Raw genomic sequence first — 18477 nt, forward strand, 5'->3', positions numbered from 1 at the left:
GCGATTGTTGAAGAATCCCAGCATCTCACAGTCGACACTGACAAACGATCCCATTAACCTCTGCCAGATGGTCACGCTCCACTCAGTAAAATCATTACTTATTGCTCCTCTGATAATTACTTTTTGATTTCCATTTTTACTGCCACAAATCCTTTCGCTCAAACCAAGATGCTGCTATTTAAAACTTTATCTTACCAAACTCCTCCAGGTTATTTTCCACATTTGGATATGTCAGCTAATACAGTTAAAGAAGGCTATACACACTCCACACACTGCAACAATATCAGAAGAAGATGGCGGAGTAAATTCACACCTTGTTGCAGCGTTTAAGGGGCTTTCATAGCAATGCTGTTCATACTGTTCAAACCATTAGCTGTGAGCCTTCAGCACATGCCGTGTCAGAACCTAAACTTGTTAGTAGATTCAGAAGTAGGTGCGGGGAGCGGGGGTTGGGGGGCTTCAGCATCTGCAGCCAGCTCGGATATTTTTCCGCCGTTGCCCTCAGTCAGTCTGCGTGTAGCATGTGCTGTAGTACTGCTCTTAGAGGCAGCAGCAGCAGCAGCAGCACATGAACGGTACCTGCCCTTATTAAAACAAACAAAGAAGTGCTTCATGGACTCATCCATTCAGCGGTGAGCAGCAGCAAGACATTTTGTCATCGTCTGTTATGGACGGAAAGATTTTTTTACACGGAGCAGGCCACAGAACAATGTTGTGTAATTGTTCGTGAGTCACGCTGCTGCAACACTGTAACCGTTAGCATTACGTTTGTGAGCAGACAAACACGGTATGTGCTGTGTCCCAAATCACTTACATTAGTCTCACAGATTAACTCTAAAACTTGCTGTCATCAGTTTGAAAATCAAGTGAAGCTTCATGTTTTTAACAGACAGAACAACAGCACCTCAGTAAAAAGTAAGAAAATACATGTACACTGAACAAAAATATAAATGCAACACTTTTTGCTCCCATTTTTCATGAGATGAACTCAAAGATCTAAAACATTTTCTTTATACACAAAATAACCATTTCTCTCAAATATTGTTCACAAATCTGAAAAAATGTGTGATAGTGAGCACTTCTCTTTTGCCGAGATAATCCATCCCACCTCACAGGTGTGGCATATTGTTACGTTCCCTTGTAGATCTAGGGGTACCAAGGGAAGTAGCGACACACAAGATAGCCGGACGAGAGAAAAAGGAGAGGAAACTGAATGCTGAAGGAGTTTAAGTGAGGTTTTAATTAGTCAATAAGTAAGGCGGCTCACCAGCCAAATTACAAAACAAACTTACAATCAACAACACACAACTAGGCTGGGTCTCACACAGAGACATGCTGCACACATGCAGCCAGACGAGAAGGAGAGAAAAGGGGCCCTCACTGCCGTCCTCCTCCAGTCCTATATGGAAGCCCTGATTGTCAATTAGGAGCACCTGGGGAGAGGCTGCACCTGGGGACAATCAGAGGGAGAGAGAGGAAAACACACACACACGACCACACACACACTACGGCATGTAACACATATCAAGATGCTGATTAGACAACATGATTATTGCACAGGTGTGCCTTAGGCTGGCCACAATAAAAGGCCACTCTGAAACGTGCAGTTTTGCTTTATTGGGGGGGTCTGAGGGGGTCCGAAAACCAGTCAGTATCTGGTGTGACCACCATTTGCCTCACGCAGTGCAACACATCTCCTTGGCATAGAGTTGATCAGGTTGTTGATTGTGGCCTGTGGAATGTTGGTCCACTCCTCTTCAATGGCTGTGCCAAGTTGCTGGATATTGGCAGGAACTGGAACACGCTGTCGTATACGCCAATCCAGAGCATCCCAAACATGCTCAATGGGTGACATGTCCGGTGAGTATGCTGGCTATGCAAGAACTGGGATGTTTTCAGCCTCCAGGAATTGTGTACAGATCCTTGCAACATGGGGCCGTGCATTATCATGCTGCAACATGAGGTGATGGTCGTGGATGAATGGCACAACAATGGGCCTCAGGATCTCGTCACGGTATCTCTGTGCATTCACAATGCCATCAATAAAATGCACCTGTGTTCGTCGTCCATAACATAAGCCTGCCCATACCATAACCCCACCACCACCATGGGCCACTCCATTCACAACATTGACATCAGAAAACCGCCCACCCACACAACGCCACACACGCTGTCTGCCATCTGCCCTGAACAGTGAAAACCGGGATTCATCCGTGAAGAGAACACCTCTCCAACGTGCCAGACGCCATCGAATGTGAGCATTTGCCCACTCAAGTCGGTTATGACGACGAACCGGAGTCAGGTCGAGACCCCGATGAGGACGACGAGCATGCATATGAGCTTCCCTGAGACGGTTTCTGACAGTTTGTGCAGAAATTCTTTGGTTATGCAAACCGATTGTTGCAGCAGCTGTCCGAGTGGCTGGTCTCAGACCATCTTGGAGGTGAACATGCTGGATGTGGAGGTCCTGGGCTGGTGTGGTTACACGTGGTCTGCGGTTGTGAGGCCGGTTGGATGTACTGCCAAATTCTCTGAAACGCCTTTGGAGACGGCTTATGGTAGAGAAATGAACATTCAATTCACGGGCAACAGCTCTGGTGGACATTCCTGCTGTCAGCTTGCCAATTGCACGCTCCCTCAAAACTTGCGACATCTGTGGCATTGTGCTGTGTGATAAAACTGAACATTTTAGAGTGACCTTTTATTGTGGCCAGCCTAAGGCACACCTGTGCAATAATCATGCTGTCTAATCAGCATCTTGATATGCCACACCTGTGAGGTGGGATGGATTATCTCGGCAAAGGAGAAGTGCTCACTATCACACAATATTTGAGATAAATGGTTATTTTGTGTAAATAGAAAATGTTTTAGATCTTTGAGTTCATCTCATGAAAAATGGGAGCAAAAACAAAAGTGTTGCGTTTATATTTTTGTTCAGTGTATACATATAAACACAGTATTGCCAGGGAGTTGTGTTGGAGCTGAACTGGTGCGTTCAGTAAATATACTGCTGTTTACTTGTGAACTGAAACCATAAAAGCTCTCACAGTATAGGGTTAGGCAATGGATCAATATTTGTATTGTGATATGAGACTAGACTATCATTTAAGATATCCCAATATTGTGTTACTGCATCCGTGTTGTAAAGGTCTCCTCTCATGCAAAATGCACTTAATGCAGAGCAGAACTAGTATAATAGTATATTGACTTGAAAGTATGTTCTACCACGAAAGCAAGCAGTCAAAGTAAGAAGCTGTGATTTCTGTCTCAGTGCTGTGGACAACGGTATTCCTCTAATTTACCAACACTCATTTGACCATATGTATAATTTCAATTAAAACTGTAAACAGAAATCAGTTGTTTTACGTGATTTCATGCGTGGTAGGCAATTACAGGTATTCTTAATCGATCTCACAAATGAAGGTCTGTCATTTGGTTCAGCAACATCCCGGAAAAGTATCCTGAGCTGCCGCACAGAATGTTGCTACACCTGCCGGCTAAATTAAACGGAGGCTGAGCCAATTCCTGCAAGATTAAATCCGGACAGAAGCCGACGATCCGATAGTGAGGTAATTGTCTACTTCTGTCCTGACATTTACATGCTCATTTCTGTTGAGTTGTGTTGATTATTCAGTTCATTGCTACATGATTTCCACCTGCACTTTTAATGATCTGAAACTCATACTGAGACAATGTTTATCAATGTTTTTTTTGTTCTGGAAATACAGAAACACTGCACATTGTCTGCTACTGTAGGTCTAATAAGGGATGCATCTGCATAAACCAGGGGTGGGGAACCTCCGGCCTCCGGGCCGTATACGGTCCGCGAGACAATTTGGTACGGCCCTCGAGGTAATTTATAAACACACGCAAAAAATAAAAAAAATGAAAGAAATCTAGACAGCAAAAAAATTAAACAAGCGAGTGCCTGTTTTTTCCTGGCCAAGGTCAGGGTCCATGAACACAACATGAGCCTAACGTGTCATCACGTGGTATATGTCTCGACTGACAGAGGTGCAGTTCTGACGGAGAGCACCAGAACGCCACTCCAGCACTTCAGAAATTGCAGTACTGATAAGTCCATACACATGCCGCAGTTTCTGCGTGGCTGTCTCTTTAGCTGAAAGCCCAGTGGCGATCTGCTCATCTGTCACACTGAGCATACAGTCAATACCTTTATTGTTATTAGCATCTGGTTAGCTAGCTATGCTAACGAATATAAGAAGCTTTTTCTACAACCAGTGAGGTAAAGGCACATCTTTATATGATCATTATAGTTATAAAAAAAATAAGAGAATAAAGTAAACAGGTATAAAATACTATATGACAGTTATTAATAAAGAAGAATACAGTTTGAAAGGGGAGTGATTTGTCAAATATCCATAAATTAAAAGAAAATCTGCTTACAGTTGTGTTTGGGTGTTGAGAGATGTGTCCATAGATCTCCTAATGTTGCTCTCAAAGTGCAGCAGATTGATGCTTTTAACTTCAACATTTAAAAAAAAGAAAATCTTCCCAGGGGAGCATGCCCCCGGACCCCCCGGAGGAGGTTAGGTCCCCCCCCCCCACTTAAATCATCATCAATACATTTGCACACATCTTGTGTCCATATCTTTCTGTTTTGGTGGTCACGCCACACCGTGCACGTGCATGCATACGCGAGTCATGGTGAGATATCTGGGTTAAGAGGTTGCTTTTTCTTTGCACAGAATGAAATGAATGGGCTGTGATTTTAGTTTTTTTAAGCAGAGGTCAATAACTTGTACGGCCCTCTGAGGATATTGTAAAAATTGAAATGGCCCTTGGGAGGAAAAAGGTTCCCCACCCCTGGCATAAACATTCATTTACATCCTTAAACGTGCATGACACAAAAAAGTATGCTTGCAAGTAACCGGCAAAACACACTGACACATACACAACTCATGATGTAGCTACAGGTTACAGTACAGGCATTAATCCATAGTAGCTAGCAGGTGACACTAACATAATGCACAAAACGCTTGTCCTTTAACCGAAGATAAAATGCTATATAGATATCATATCTGCATAACCGCCGCTAGTAGGTAACACTTACACAATCATTATACATTTGTGTCAATAAATACATCTTTCAGCACTTTAGCTCACCTGAAAATACAGAAGCACATCACAAAGTTCAGAAGCAACATACTGTCGGCTCGGTCTAATTAGTGGAGCTTTAACCTCTTCTGCGTTTCAGCTGTCGGACTCCTGAGCTGCCTCGGTGAGCGTCTCTCACTGCAACCATAACTTGGTTAAATAGCATAGTTGCTTTTGAACATGAACATAATATATCAGACACAAACAGGTTAATTAAATACAACAGAATATACAATTACTTAAAATAATAAAGCTTCAGATAACTCCAAACTTTTTGCACACCATTGTTTTACAGCCCAGTCACATATCATGCCTTCTATCAGCGGTTTGCTCACAAACAGCCCTCAAATGCATGCCTTGGTGACGTGCTGAGATTTAGAGCTGTCTTTCAAAGTCTCTCAGCTCTGTCACAAACAGCTTTCATTTGTATCTGTGTTGGTCCCAGAGCTCTTTCAAAAACTCTTTAATCTGTCGTGTGCACAGGCAACATTCCCACAGGAACCAAACCTTCAATCAATTTCTCATTATAGAAAGAAACGTTGATGTTTCACTTGTAGCACTGGCCTCAACTTGAGAGAAGATGCATGTTCCTCTCTAGGAGGTCATAGTGAAGGCAAGGAGTGGGCTCTCTCTAAACTGCATCGAGTTATGATACTCGGATGTTTCAAGAAATAATATCCATTGCATCTCTACTGACCTTCTGAAGGGAATACATTGTTTTTGACATGAAAAGACAAAGCTCCGCCTAAATAATCTCTCCTCCTTTCAAACATTTGTAGCACTCTTCAATGGTAGATTCAGCCTAACACTCAGTGACCATGGACACTGTACACTGACTTGCTTAAAAACAGTAATTTGTCCACTAGCCAGCGCCCTTAAGTTGTACTCCCTCCCCCCCGATAAAATAATTCAGAATAATTCTCCTCCCTCTGTTTGCCTTGGATGTCTGCTTGTCTCTGTTGCTCAAGGTGAAGCACCTCCTCAGCAATGTTGCCGTTGATGAATAGCTTCCAAGCGTCTTTTGATGAGACGGTAAAATGCCCGGCTAGACACCGAAGGGCCCCTTCTTAATGTGTTATGGATGGCGTGCTCCCCAGCTATCACTTGCTGCAATTATTGGAGCTTTAGGATGGGGTCAATAAACTGTTCGCTCTCCTGAATTTAACAGAAGTTATGCATATGTCCTTCAGGCTCAGGTGCTTTCCTCTGAAGACCAGTGCTCAGTGTACTTTCAGACAGACGCTATTGATCCGATTTCCTGTGTTTACTTCATATGTAGAAAATATAAAAGAGCCAGAAGCAGAGACCTTACTGACAACAAACAGCCCAAACATTACCTTTAGAGAGTGACAGAAAGCTTTAAGATCAATATTAATCAAATATATTTAGTCAGCAATCACAACAAAATGGTCTTTGTTTTTATTCAGTCTCTTCTGCAGCGGAAAACCTTTACTGCACTCAGCGAGAGAGAGGAATACTAATCAAGTTCTGAAATGTCAGGCCTACTCCAAAAGAGCTTTAAGATTGACATGAAGAACTCTGATGGGTTAATGCCTGCAAGCTTCCCCACATGCTGTCATAATTGAGTGTGGCAGGAATCTTCAGTATGTAAAACGGTTACCTGCAATTCAGTTAATGATTAATATAAATATAAACATGTGTGAATAAACAATCACTCTAGCGCAGTGGTTCCCAACCTATGGTGCTAGTCATTTGTCAACGAGGGTGGGTGGGGTGCGCTAGTGGATTGTCAACGGGGGGATCCTCGCTGCAGGGGAAATTCTACAGATGGCCAGTCCGCCCCTGCAAAATGTCTATGCACACGTTGTTATTATTAATAATAATTTGTAACAAATTGAGAATTTATTTTTATGTTATTTGTAATCATCTCGTGGCGACCCCCACTTTGGGAACCCCTGCTCTAGCGTATCAAATGAATGTTTAAAGCAGCAGAAAAAAGCAGTGGAATCAGAAAGCAGTCTTTATTAAAAATGATAGGGCCATCTATACCATGGGTTCCCAATGTGGGGGTCGCGAGGTGATTACAAAATAAAAATGGAAAATAAAACATATTTTATAAAAAATTGTTTTTATTATTATTAATAACGTGTGCATAGACATTTTTCAGGGGCGGACTAGCCATCTGTATAATTTCCCCGCAACGAGGCTCCCCCTTTGACAATCCACTAGCACTGACTACCTAACTCCACAAATATCCAAAAACAATATGCCTGCTTACCACTCCAACAGTATATACCAGATTACAACCTAATAATGACAGCTTAACCTTCCCTATATTGCCTCGTTCACACATTAAATCAACAATACAAATATACATCAGTAAATGACTGTGGATTTTTACAATCTCTGAGCGGTATCCTGGATCTCCACGCCCCTGTCAAAACCAGAACAGTCACTTTCTCATGCTCAGCCCCCTGGTACACCTGGGAGCTGAGGAAAATGAAGACAGCGAGGCGTGTCCTTGAGTGGCGCTTCAAGGCTTCAGGCCTCTCTGTTCACAGACAGGCATACCGGGACCACAAAAGTCCCTCAGAGACACACAGTCAAAATTCTACTCCACCATCATCAACAATAGCCCTGGCAACTCCAAGCTACTTTTTTCCACCATAAACCATCTCCTCAAACCTCAGACTCCGCTACACAAAAGGTAAAGGCAAACCTCCTCATCCCACCAAGGACAACACTGAAGACCATGGGAGAACGAGCCTGCTGCTCCAAGACGTACGGGGCATCCCGGACGCACCGGGCAACCCGACGTGCGGGGCGCCCGGAACATGCAGGGCTTCGCGAACGTGCGGGGCAACCTGACTTTAGCAGGGACACATTATACGGACCGGAGGTTTACGACCCGGACATACGGGGCTTCCCGAACGTACGGGGCATCCTGGACGTACAGGGCGTCCCGGACATACGGGGCATCCTGGACATACAGGGCATCCTGGACATACAGGGCATCCTGGACGTACGGGGCGTCCCGGACATACGGGGCATCCTGGACATACAGGGCGTCCCGGACGTACGGGGCATCCCGGGCGAACGGGGCATCCCGGACGCACCGGGCGACCCAACGTGCGGGGGGCCCGGAACGTGCAGGGCTTCCCGAACGTGCGGGGCAACCTGCCTTAGCAGGGACACGTTTATACAGACCCCAAGGTTTTACAGCCTGGACATACAGGGTTAGATATGCAGAAATAACCATGAGCCGCGGGGCGACATACGTGCTGACATGCTAAGAACCACCACCAGTTGTATGCATACGTACCAATTTGTTAAGGTTGGAGAGACCTTTGGATAGCCAGCACGGCATTGAGGTCAGGGTGAATGTAGGATGAGAAAGCGGAGGAGGACCACCGTCCGAGTTGTTGCAGGGATGAGGATGAGACACCTTGATTAGCAGCGGAAGTAGCTGCGCCTATTCTAAAGGAGTGCCCCGTGTATAGAAGGGGTGATAACCCGGATTTAATGAGGACTTGTTTTAAATAGACATTGAACTGTCGTTGAGTTAAAGGAAAATTCCCTGAGATAAGGAATAATGGTGAGAGAGGATTAGAGGTAGGTCTAAGCTGTAGGAATTTGATCATGGCCTTATAACGGAGCAGGCGCCGCCGCATTTGGAGTGTTTAAGATATAAGCTAAAGTGGCTAGCGTGAAAGGATATGTCAGAAAAGCTGACGTGTCGATTGGAATCGAAAGTAAGGGAAGCTGTGGTAAATTCGCCTGGTCTGAGAAAGGCATAAAAAGCTAGGAGAAATAGAGCATCGAGTAGCGCATCGATATAAGGGGAGAATAACCCACTTCTAAGTTTGGAGAGCATGAGGCGTAAAGTGGAGAGTGTAATAGGGCGTCTCCGGTCTAAGACGGGGGGAAACGTTTTAATGAGACCTTTGAGGATGAGTTTGACTGACTGGTTTGCGAACAGGCTGGGAAAGCCAGGATCAGAACAGCGAACGTTAAACTGAACTCCTGCTAAGAGGCCCCGGATGTATTGGGGTTTGAGGTGGCGATCAGTGGCGCAGTAGCACATGAAGGCACACACGGTGGAGATGAGAACAGGTTTAAGTGTAATGCCTACGGAAAAGCAAAACGTCGCAAACGTTCTCCAAGCGAAATCATATGTTTTGAAGCCCTTCCTCATAAAAAACCTGGCTGATTCGAGGTCCCTTTCTAGGGGGCTTCTATTTAAGAGAGAGAGAGGAGATGCAGGGGAGGAATCCTGACGGGTTGAGCGCTGGCTCCTGGGCAGAGGTTCCAGAACGTCTGGAATTGGAAGCGAGAGAGGGAATCAGCCACTGAGTTAAGGTGGCCGGGAACGTGACGAGCGGAGATGAGGAAGTTGTGGGTGATGGAAGACCACGTGATGCTTCTCATGAACGGCATGATGTCACGGCACGGGGAGCGTGCTTTGTTAATAATCCCGACCACTGAGTACTGAGATCCGCTTCCGGGGCCAGAGGTGCCCCCACACGTGGCAGACAACAGCGATCGGAAAGATCTCATGCAGAGCGGAGAAAGAGGCATGGCTGGGAAATGTCGGAGGCCACGAGCCTGCGAACCACTCTCCCTGAAAAAAAACCCCAAAACCCACGGATGGGGCAGCGTCAGTGAAGAATCTCATGGAGTCGGAGGAGTACACGAGGTCGTCGTAGAAGAAGGTGACGCCATTCCAGTGTGCGCGCAGGAGGGACCAAAGTCGTAGGTCTGAGCGGCAGCCTTCATCTAGGAAGACGTGGTCATGGAGGTTTTCTGCAGCCGACGCTGTATCCAGGAGCCGGGAGATAAAAGAGCGCCCCTGAGGGATGATACGCATGGCGAAATTGAGGTGCCCGAGCAGGGAGAGCAGCTGCTGCTTGGTGATAACTTGTTGCTCGCAGAAGGCTTTTGAGATGTCGCGAATGCGCTGCAGTTTGTCCGTGGGGAGAGACGCTTCCATGTCTACGGAGTCGAGTGTAATGCCTAGAAATTCCAGGCGTGTGTTGGGACCTAGCATTTTCTCTTCTGAGAGGGGAACCCCCAACTCCTGAAAACATGTTTTGAGTTTTGCTAGAGAGTCGCCTGAGTTGTCCCGAGGGGGATCTACAGTATGAGGAGGAAATCGTCCAATAAGTGAAGAACGGAGGGGATTCTGACGATGTTCAGGAGGATCCAGCAGAGGGCTTCGGAAAAAGAATTAAAGATACAAGAGCTACTTCTGCACCCGAAGGTTAGACGGACAGCGAAGTAGAATTTGGATTCCCACCTGATACCGAACATGTGCCACTGAGATGGGTGAATGGGAATTATTTTGAATGCGTCGGTGATATCCGCTTTGGAGAGCCACGCTCCTTGCCCTGCGAATTTGATGAGCTTGATGGCATTATCGACTGAAGCGTAATGAAGTGAAAGATACTCTGGGGGAATAAGGCTATTGATGCTGCAGAACGGCCCAGCGCGAGGAGCGGACAGATCGAAAATGAGCCTTTTCTTCTCGGAGTATTTGCGTGTAGCGACCCCTATTGGGCTTGTCCGAAACACTGGGAACGGAGAGGAATGGAAAGGACCGATTAAATATCCTTTGTTGAGCTCTTTTTTAATGAGCTGAGAGACTATAGTGGGTTCTTTGGCGGCTGACTGCAGGTTTTTTGCCACTACAGTCACTGAGGGGGGAGAGAGAACCCCTACCCTGAACCCTTGAGAGAGCCCTGACAACAGATAATCAACAAACACGGGTTTTGGGTGAGTCGAAAGTGCAGCTGCTAATTGTGTGGTGTTAATGGGAGTCGAGGGGTGATGTTTTAAGAGGTTTTTCCACCACGTTGATTCTGGCGCGGGAAAGGGAGCTGGCGCCTGGGGCAAACTGACCTCGGGTGGGCCTCCCTGCAAGTACTGCAAATGTGGAGAAAAGTACAATACGGGTAAGAACACACGTTCTCATTAAAAGCACCGCAAATCTTAGTGTCCCTTTGCTTAATCACCTGACGGTTTGTTTTAATGTTCCCAGAATACTGCGTGGGGAAAACGCTAGACCCGGAGAGAGGTACTGAAGGGCAGAGCGGAGAGGTGTGGCCCTGCGCTCCGCAGCTAATGCATGAGACTAATTGTTGCCCGCCGGTAGCCATAACGAGCAGCTCGGTATCCAGCACAGACCAGTCCAGGCGGATGTTGCTATGAGCTAAGTGTAGCGCTGCTTTGCTAGAGAAGCTTTTGTGGTATTGATAGAACACTATTTTCCCGTATTTGATGTGAAGATCTCCGATCATGGCCAGATAAGCGTCTAACTCCACTCTCCTTCCAGGGTAAACTGTGCAGAGAACATCGCGGAAAAGGCTAAACGCTACCAGGAATTGTCCTATAGAAAGGTCTTTGAGGAGCCGGGGGTCTGCGGATTTGAATACCGCAGTAATGCTTCCTCCCGTGGCGATGGCTTTGTCGCACTCCGGGGAAGGCAGGATGAGGCTGACCAAATTAATGTCTTTCCCGTCGAGGATTTTCCCGGAGCCGTGAGGAGATGTTAGCGGCTTGGGGGATGTAGGGCCTACCTGAGAGAGGAGCCGGGAGGGCGGAAGCCAGAGAGTAAGATGGAACTATCGTGCCAGATGTAAAATCCTGACCCGGCGGGGCCGCCGAAGAAGTTGAAGCTCCGGCCTGACCTCTCTCCATGGACTGGAGGCGAGCGTCTATTAACAGCATGGAACTTGCCAAGGATTGCAGAGTGTTGGCTAGTCTGCTGTCGAACGGGGGCTGAGTGCCGGAGCTCCCGGGCTGAGCGGTGCTGGGCTGCTGAGCACCGCTGGAGTGAGCCTGAGGAGTGGAGGATTTTTTGGCCGGGCGAGCTCCTGGAGGACTCGCTTTTTTAAGCCTTTTGCCCCCGCGGCCGCGAGCGCGCCCTCGCCCTCTTCCGGGGGGGCTGGCTGGGGCTGGCTGTGGGCTGGCTGTGGCTGCTGGCCTGGGTTGGGAGACCGCGCCGGATGCTTGGTCCGACAGCTCACGGAGCTGAGAAAGCAGGAGATCTGGGGCTGGGGTGATGCCCTGCTTCTGGAGGTGGGCGACGAGGAATTCTGCCTCTGCTGAGCGAGAGCCACTGCGGGCGCTCAGACGAGAGCTATATAGAGAGTATATAATTGCTATTTTGCACATCCCTTTCAAGATTTCAAGATTTTCTAAGGTTTATTGACATATCATATACACAATAGTGTAGTTATGCAATGAATGACAAACTTGGGTCACAGGTTCATCAACAGTGCATTACAAGACATCTATCAATGTGTGTGTATACTTCCACCATTACACTGTCGTATTCTGCACATTTCTTTAAATAAAGCCTTATTAGTTAGCACATCCTCCTATCAGGCACTAAACTGTTTTACTCTAGATATCATTTGAGTATCTTCTTGATATTTTCTATTCTATATTTATATAATTGACCTTCTACTTTCCCACTATTTTATATGTACTCTTAATATTTGAATGTTTTCATAAAATATAACACATTCAAAAGTGCGTTACAAAAATGAAAGACATTAAGAAAAAGGCATTTTAAACAGTCATTAAAAAGCAACACAATCTACCTGCATTGCAATTACTCTAAACGTGTAATAACGTGCTTTAACCAGTAGGTGGTTTGGGTTAAAAGCATAGGTTAAAAGGCTGTCAAGTTTACAGTGTTAACAAAATAAAATATACTGTTGTTTCCGGTTTAGTTTACGACGAATATTATTTTGTTATTGTTTTGATATTTGTAACACAAAAGCGATGGGAAAAACCCATAGCAACCAAAAAAAGATGGTCTTAACATGACCCAGTCGTCTAGTAGTTAATAAAAAACAATAATATCAAAACAAAATATTACTACTAACTTTATTGTGAAATTAAAACAGAACGGTAAAAGAATAGTTTCTGGTCTATTCTGAGCCCGATCTCTGTAGATAAATAAAGAACTACGACAGATGTGTAATATTTAATGCAGCCAAACCATTTATTACAATGCATTCATGTGATGACTATCAAAGAGTAAAGCAAGCACTGCTGAATAAAGTATGATTTTCTCTTTTACGAAACGTTTTTCTTCATATGGAATGCAGTTGGAGGTCAACCAATCAAAGAGCTTGAGGGCTGATCACAGGGTTCATGGTGTAGTCCCAAACGATAGCTGAGGATGCTGGGTAGTGTAGTGTCTTCGGCCATCCTAAAACTCCGAAAAAATATTTGTTTCTCCGAATCGAAGGGGGAAAATACAAAAGCATTGCACACAATTCAAACCAATCAATGTTGTGTAATTAACAAGGACAATTTGGTGTTTTTTAGTCGATGAGTAGTGCAGATATCACTGTAAAATCAATCGACAGTAAGGAGAATAGGCTACTTACTTCCGGGTGTAAAATTCTCCGTTATCCAATGGGAATGGACGCTCGTAATACAATACAGAGGACATGATCATTATCTTTTAAATAACGTTAACTGAAGGGAACAATCAATTTGACACAGCTGAAGCTCTGGCCTTCCTTAAAAACTAACTAATTTAATAAAAATCACAGTTGCATTACACACAATGCACTGTTTTTTGAGAACACAAATTCGTAACTAATGTAATTTTTACATTCTGACGAAAAATAAAAATAATTATGAATACAAATAAAATAAAAGAAGCCTCCCGTGAGTTACTACACGCTATAAAGTAGATTTAAAAAACGTTGTATAGAATAAAATCTCACTGCGGGACGTTGTAGAAATGCGTGTGTGCACCACGACAAAGGAGCCTCATTCACTTTACATTGGGGTTGTTTGCGTGGTGCCGACAGGCAAATGTAACAAAGTTCGTGACTCCACCACGCATTGTGGTGTTAAGGAGTCGTGGTGGAGTCACGCATTCTGGTGAGATCAGGTTGGGATTAACAGGTGCGATCATTAGGCTTGTAAATGGAGGGGAGTGATAGGTTGAGGGGCAGGGCTGCCTCTCTTCCGTCGGGGTGGATAGGAGGTTTACCTGTGCACCTGTGCTGTTGTGGGGAGGTTTTTCCCGGGAAGTCGCGGAGAGACGGAGTGGCTGCACGTTGTTGTTTGGGCCCCCTTTTTCCACCTGCCCAGTTGTGCTGTGGCAGGGACCTGCTTCCACTTGTCGTGTGCTGCTGTCCTGGCGAGATTTTACCCCGGGGGGCGTAACAGAGAGACCGGAGCGGCTTCGCGTTCGGGCTGCGGCCTGCTTTACACCTGCTGTAGCGGAGGCCTGTATCCACCTGCTCCACCTGTCGTGCTCTACGGTGCCGAGGACGTTTTACCACGGGGATATCGCTGAGAGACCGGAGCGCCTCCACGCCTCGAGCTGGTCCTGCTTCGCCTATCCTGCTGTAGGCCTACTGAGGAGGTTCTGCACCGGGGATATCGCGAGGAGAACGGAGCGCCTCCACATTTAGGGCCTGCTTGCACGCCTATCCGGATGCTCTGCTGGTCTGGGCAAATGGCCCATATCGGGATTCTGCTGTGCCTGTTAACTGTTTTGGACTATGAGAAGATCTCTAGTCATTCTGAGAAGACTACTGGATTCAGGTCTGTTCTGCCACCTGCAGTGGGCATCCCCTGCAAAGGTTCGGATGTGTTGCTCAAACAATTACCGGTTGCCTTGTCACAGTCAATCTGCTCGACAAAATATGTTTGTCTTTTTTATTTTCCTGCGATGATGGTTCTTCAGGACTGCTTCTTAAGCTCTAATCACACTCTCGCAGACTTTTCCGGTGTTTCTAAATTAGATGACAATGTATGTGTGTCATTTAAGAGGAAAAGATGCCTATTTTTTTGTTGTTATTACTGTCAGGAAATGTACAACCTAACCCTGGTCCGCCCAGTAGTAATAGTCAGATCGCTACTCCTGCTGATTTTAAAGCTAGGTCTGGGTTGGGTTTCATCCACTTGAATGTGCGCAGTCTGTTAGGTAAACTAGATTTTGTCTGTATCTGGGCGAGCTCGACTGACGCTGACGTCATTGTCTTATCTGAAACATGGCTAAATAAATCTATTTTGGCCTCTGACATTGCCTTAAATGGTTTTAATGTGTATCGTACCGACCGGCCTAATAAAGGTGGTGGCGTTGCTAAGAATAAGTTCAGTGTAACCACATTAATTTCCAAATCTATCGGTAAGCAATTTGAATTTTTAGCCTTAAATATAGAAGTGGCAAAGGGTCAACAGGTCATGGTGGTGGGCTGCTACAGACCCCCCTCAGCTGTCAAAGACTCCTTGTCTTCACTAGCAAATCTTTTATCACAACTAGACTACAAGGAAATAGTGCTACTTGGAGATTTTAACTGGGACTGGTTAACTGCAGTGTCAGAGGATTTTAAGAACCTTTGTATCTCTTTAAATGTTACTCAGATTGTGGACAGTCCTACTCGCCCAAATATTAAGTCCCCTAATAAATCCTCCCTAATTGATCTCATTTTAACTAATGTTCCCCATAAATATTCTTCTGTGGGAGTATTTGCAAATGATCTGAGCGATCACTGTGTTGTAGCCACAATTAGGGACACTAAGGTCCAAAAGGTTAAACCTCGCATTATCATCAAGAGAGACATAAAACATTTTGTGGAGCAGGGTTTTGTGCATGATCTGTTTGGGTTTGATTGGGGTAAAATCGATCTGTGTGCTGATGTAGAAACCGCATGGTCTTATTTTTATCTTGGTTTTATGGAGATCATTGATAGACATGCACCCCTGCGTAAATTTAGAGTAAAGGGACGAGACAATCCTTGGTTTTCTGCTGAGCTGTCTAGTCTCCTTCATGAGAGAAACAAGGCCTGGGCAAAGGCTAGGAAATCAGGCTCAGAGATAGAATGGCTGCGTTTTAGGCAGCTAAGGAATAGCTTCACTTCAAATGTCAAAAGTGCAAAGTTTTTATGTACAAATGACATCCTGTCTAAACATCAGTCAGGATTCAGAAAGAAACACAGCACCATCACTGCCACAATGAAAGTGGTGAATGACATTACTAGTATTTTAGATAATAAGCAGAGTTGTGCAGCTCTATTTATTGACCTTTCCAAAGCGTTTGACACCGTTGATCATCTCATCTTAAAGCAGAGGCTAATCAGTATTGGCCTATCCAGCCTTGCAGTGGGGTGGTTTGTGAACAACTTTGTTTCTATAGGTAAATACACATCTGAGTTGACAAATATGACATGTGGGGTTCCTCAAGGCTCCATCTTGGGGCCTCTTCTCTTTAACATCTACATGCTACCACTGGCTCAGATAATGAAGAACAACAAAATAAGTTACCATAGCTATGCAGATGACACACAAATTTACGTAACAATTTCACCAGGAGACTATGCTCCAATTCAAACACTGAGTAAGTGCATTGAACAAATCAATGACTGGATGTGTCAGAACTTTCTCCAATTAAACAAAGATAAAACTGAGGTAATGGTTTTTGGAGCCAAGTCAGAACGTATAAAAGTTAGCGCTGAGCTTCAGTCTGCAATGTTCAAACCAACAGATAAAGCCAGAAATCTAGGTGTAGTCATGGACTCTGACTTGAGTTTCAACAGTCACATTAAAACAGTTACTAAATCAGCCTACTATCACCTAAAGAATATATCTAGGATTAAAAGACTAATGTCACAGCAGGATCTGGAAAAACTTGTCCATGCCTTTATCTTCAGTAGACTCGACTACTGCAATGGTGTCTTCACAGGTCTCACTAAAAAATCTATTAGAAAGCTGCAGCTGATTCAGAACGCCGCTGCTCGAGTCCTCACTAACACTAAGAAAGTGGATCACATCACTCCTGTTCTGAAGTCTTTACACTGGCTTCCTGTGTGTCAAAGAATAGATTTCAAAATATTGCTGCTGGTTTATAAAGCACTGAATGGTTTAGGCCCAAAATACATTACTGACCTACTGCTAAACTATGAACCATCCAGATCTCTCAGGTCTTCAGGGACTGGTCAGCTTTCTGTCCCCAGAGTCAGAACTAAACATGGTAAAGCAGCGTTCAGTTATTATGCTCCAAATATCTGGAACAAACTCCCAGAAACCTGCAGGTCCGCTGCAACTCTTACTACTTTTAAATCCAGGCTGAAGACTTTTCTTTTTGTCGCTGCTTTTAATTGAACTATTCACATCTTAAACTGCACTGTAACTTTTATCCATGTACTTTTTCTTGCAATGTTTAATTGAACTATTCATATTTTAGACTGCACTGTAACTTTTATCCATGTATTTTTCCTTAATGTTTATTTTATTAGCTTTTTTTTTTAATGCTTAATGTCTTTCATTTTTTTTTTTGTAAAGCACTTTGAATTACCCTGCGTCGAAAAGTGCTATATAAATAAACTTGCCTTGCCTTGCCTTGCCTTGCCTTGCCTTGCCTTACCTCTCTGAAAGGTCCCAATGTGTTCATTTTGATGGACTGTCTTCTGAGTGGTTAAACATTTCTAATGGTGTACCACAAGGTTCTGTTTTAGGACCACTTTTATTCTCCATATATATTAACAGTGTAGGTGATAATGTGGATGAAGCTACTTTACATTTTTATGCGGATGATACTGTGATGTATTGTGCAGGTCCCACCGTTAAGGAGGCTGGTGTTAAATTACAGGCTGTTTTTAACACTATTCAGACTCAGCTCTCTGAATTAAAGCTTCTTTTAAATGTGGATAAAACCAAGGTAATGCTCTTTTCAAAAGCAAAAAAGACACCAGAGCCTGTTTTAGATATTGTAACTACGCAAGGAACAACACTTGAAGTTGTTGCCTGTTACAAATACCTTGGTATCTGGCTTGATGATTGTCTCTCTTTTAAACTTCATGTCAATAACCTGCTAAAAAAGCTGAGGGTTAGGCTAGGGTTCTTTTTCAGAAACAAGTCCTGTTTCTCGCTTGAGGCCAGGAAAAGGCTCTGTGACCTTTTGACCTGTGCTGGACTATGGGGATCTGGTCTATATGAATGCACCTGCCCATTGCCTGGTCAAGTTAGATGCTGCGTATCACAGTGCACTGAGATTTGTGACAAACTGTAAAGCATTAACCCATGTTGAGAGCTTCATAGTATGTTGAATACTTAAAACGAAAGTTAGTTATAATCAAATATAATCAATTATATTCTTGTATAACCCACAATGAAAATGCTTCATATTTTAGGTTTTTCTATATTTACAGCATAAACAAAACAAAGTGGTTTGTTAAGTTGAGTGTAAGGCCTAAAAATGATTTATGCCCTAATCTCTGATAAGAGAGTAGGCAGGTTCTTTCCTCTCCTCTCACAGCAGGGAGGGGGGCTCCGGACTTAAGCAGAAACACATTTGAGGCCTCAAAAGGGTGGTTATGTCATAGTCATAGAATATGTCTAGTCATGTTTTGTTTTACACAAACT

Source organism: Pseudochaenichthys georgianus, chromosome 14 (genome assembly GCF_902827115.2).
Source record: "Pseudochaenichthys georgianus chromosome 14, fPseGeo1.2, whole genome shotgun sequence".
NCBI classification, from domain to species: Eukaryota; Metazoa; Chordata; class Actinopteri; order Perciformes; family Channichthyidae; genus Pseudochaenichthys; species Pseudochaenichthys georgianus.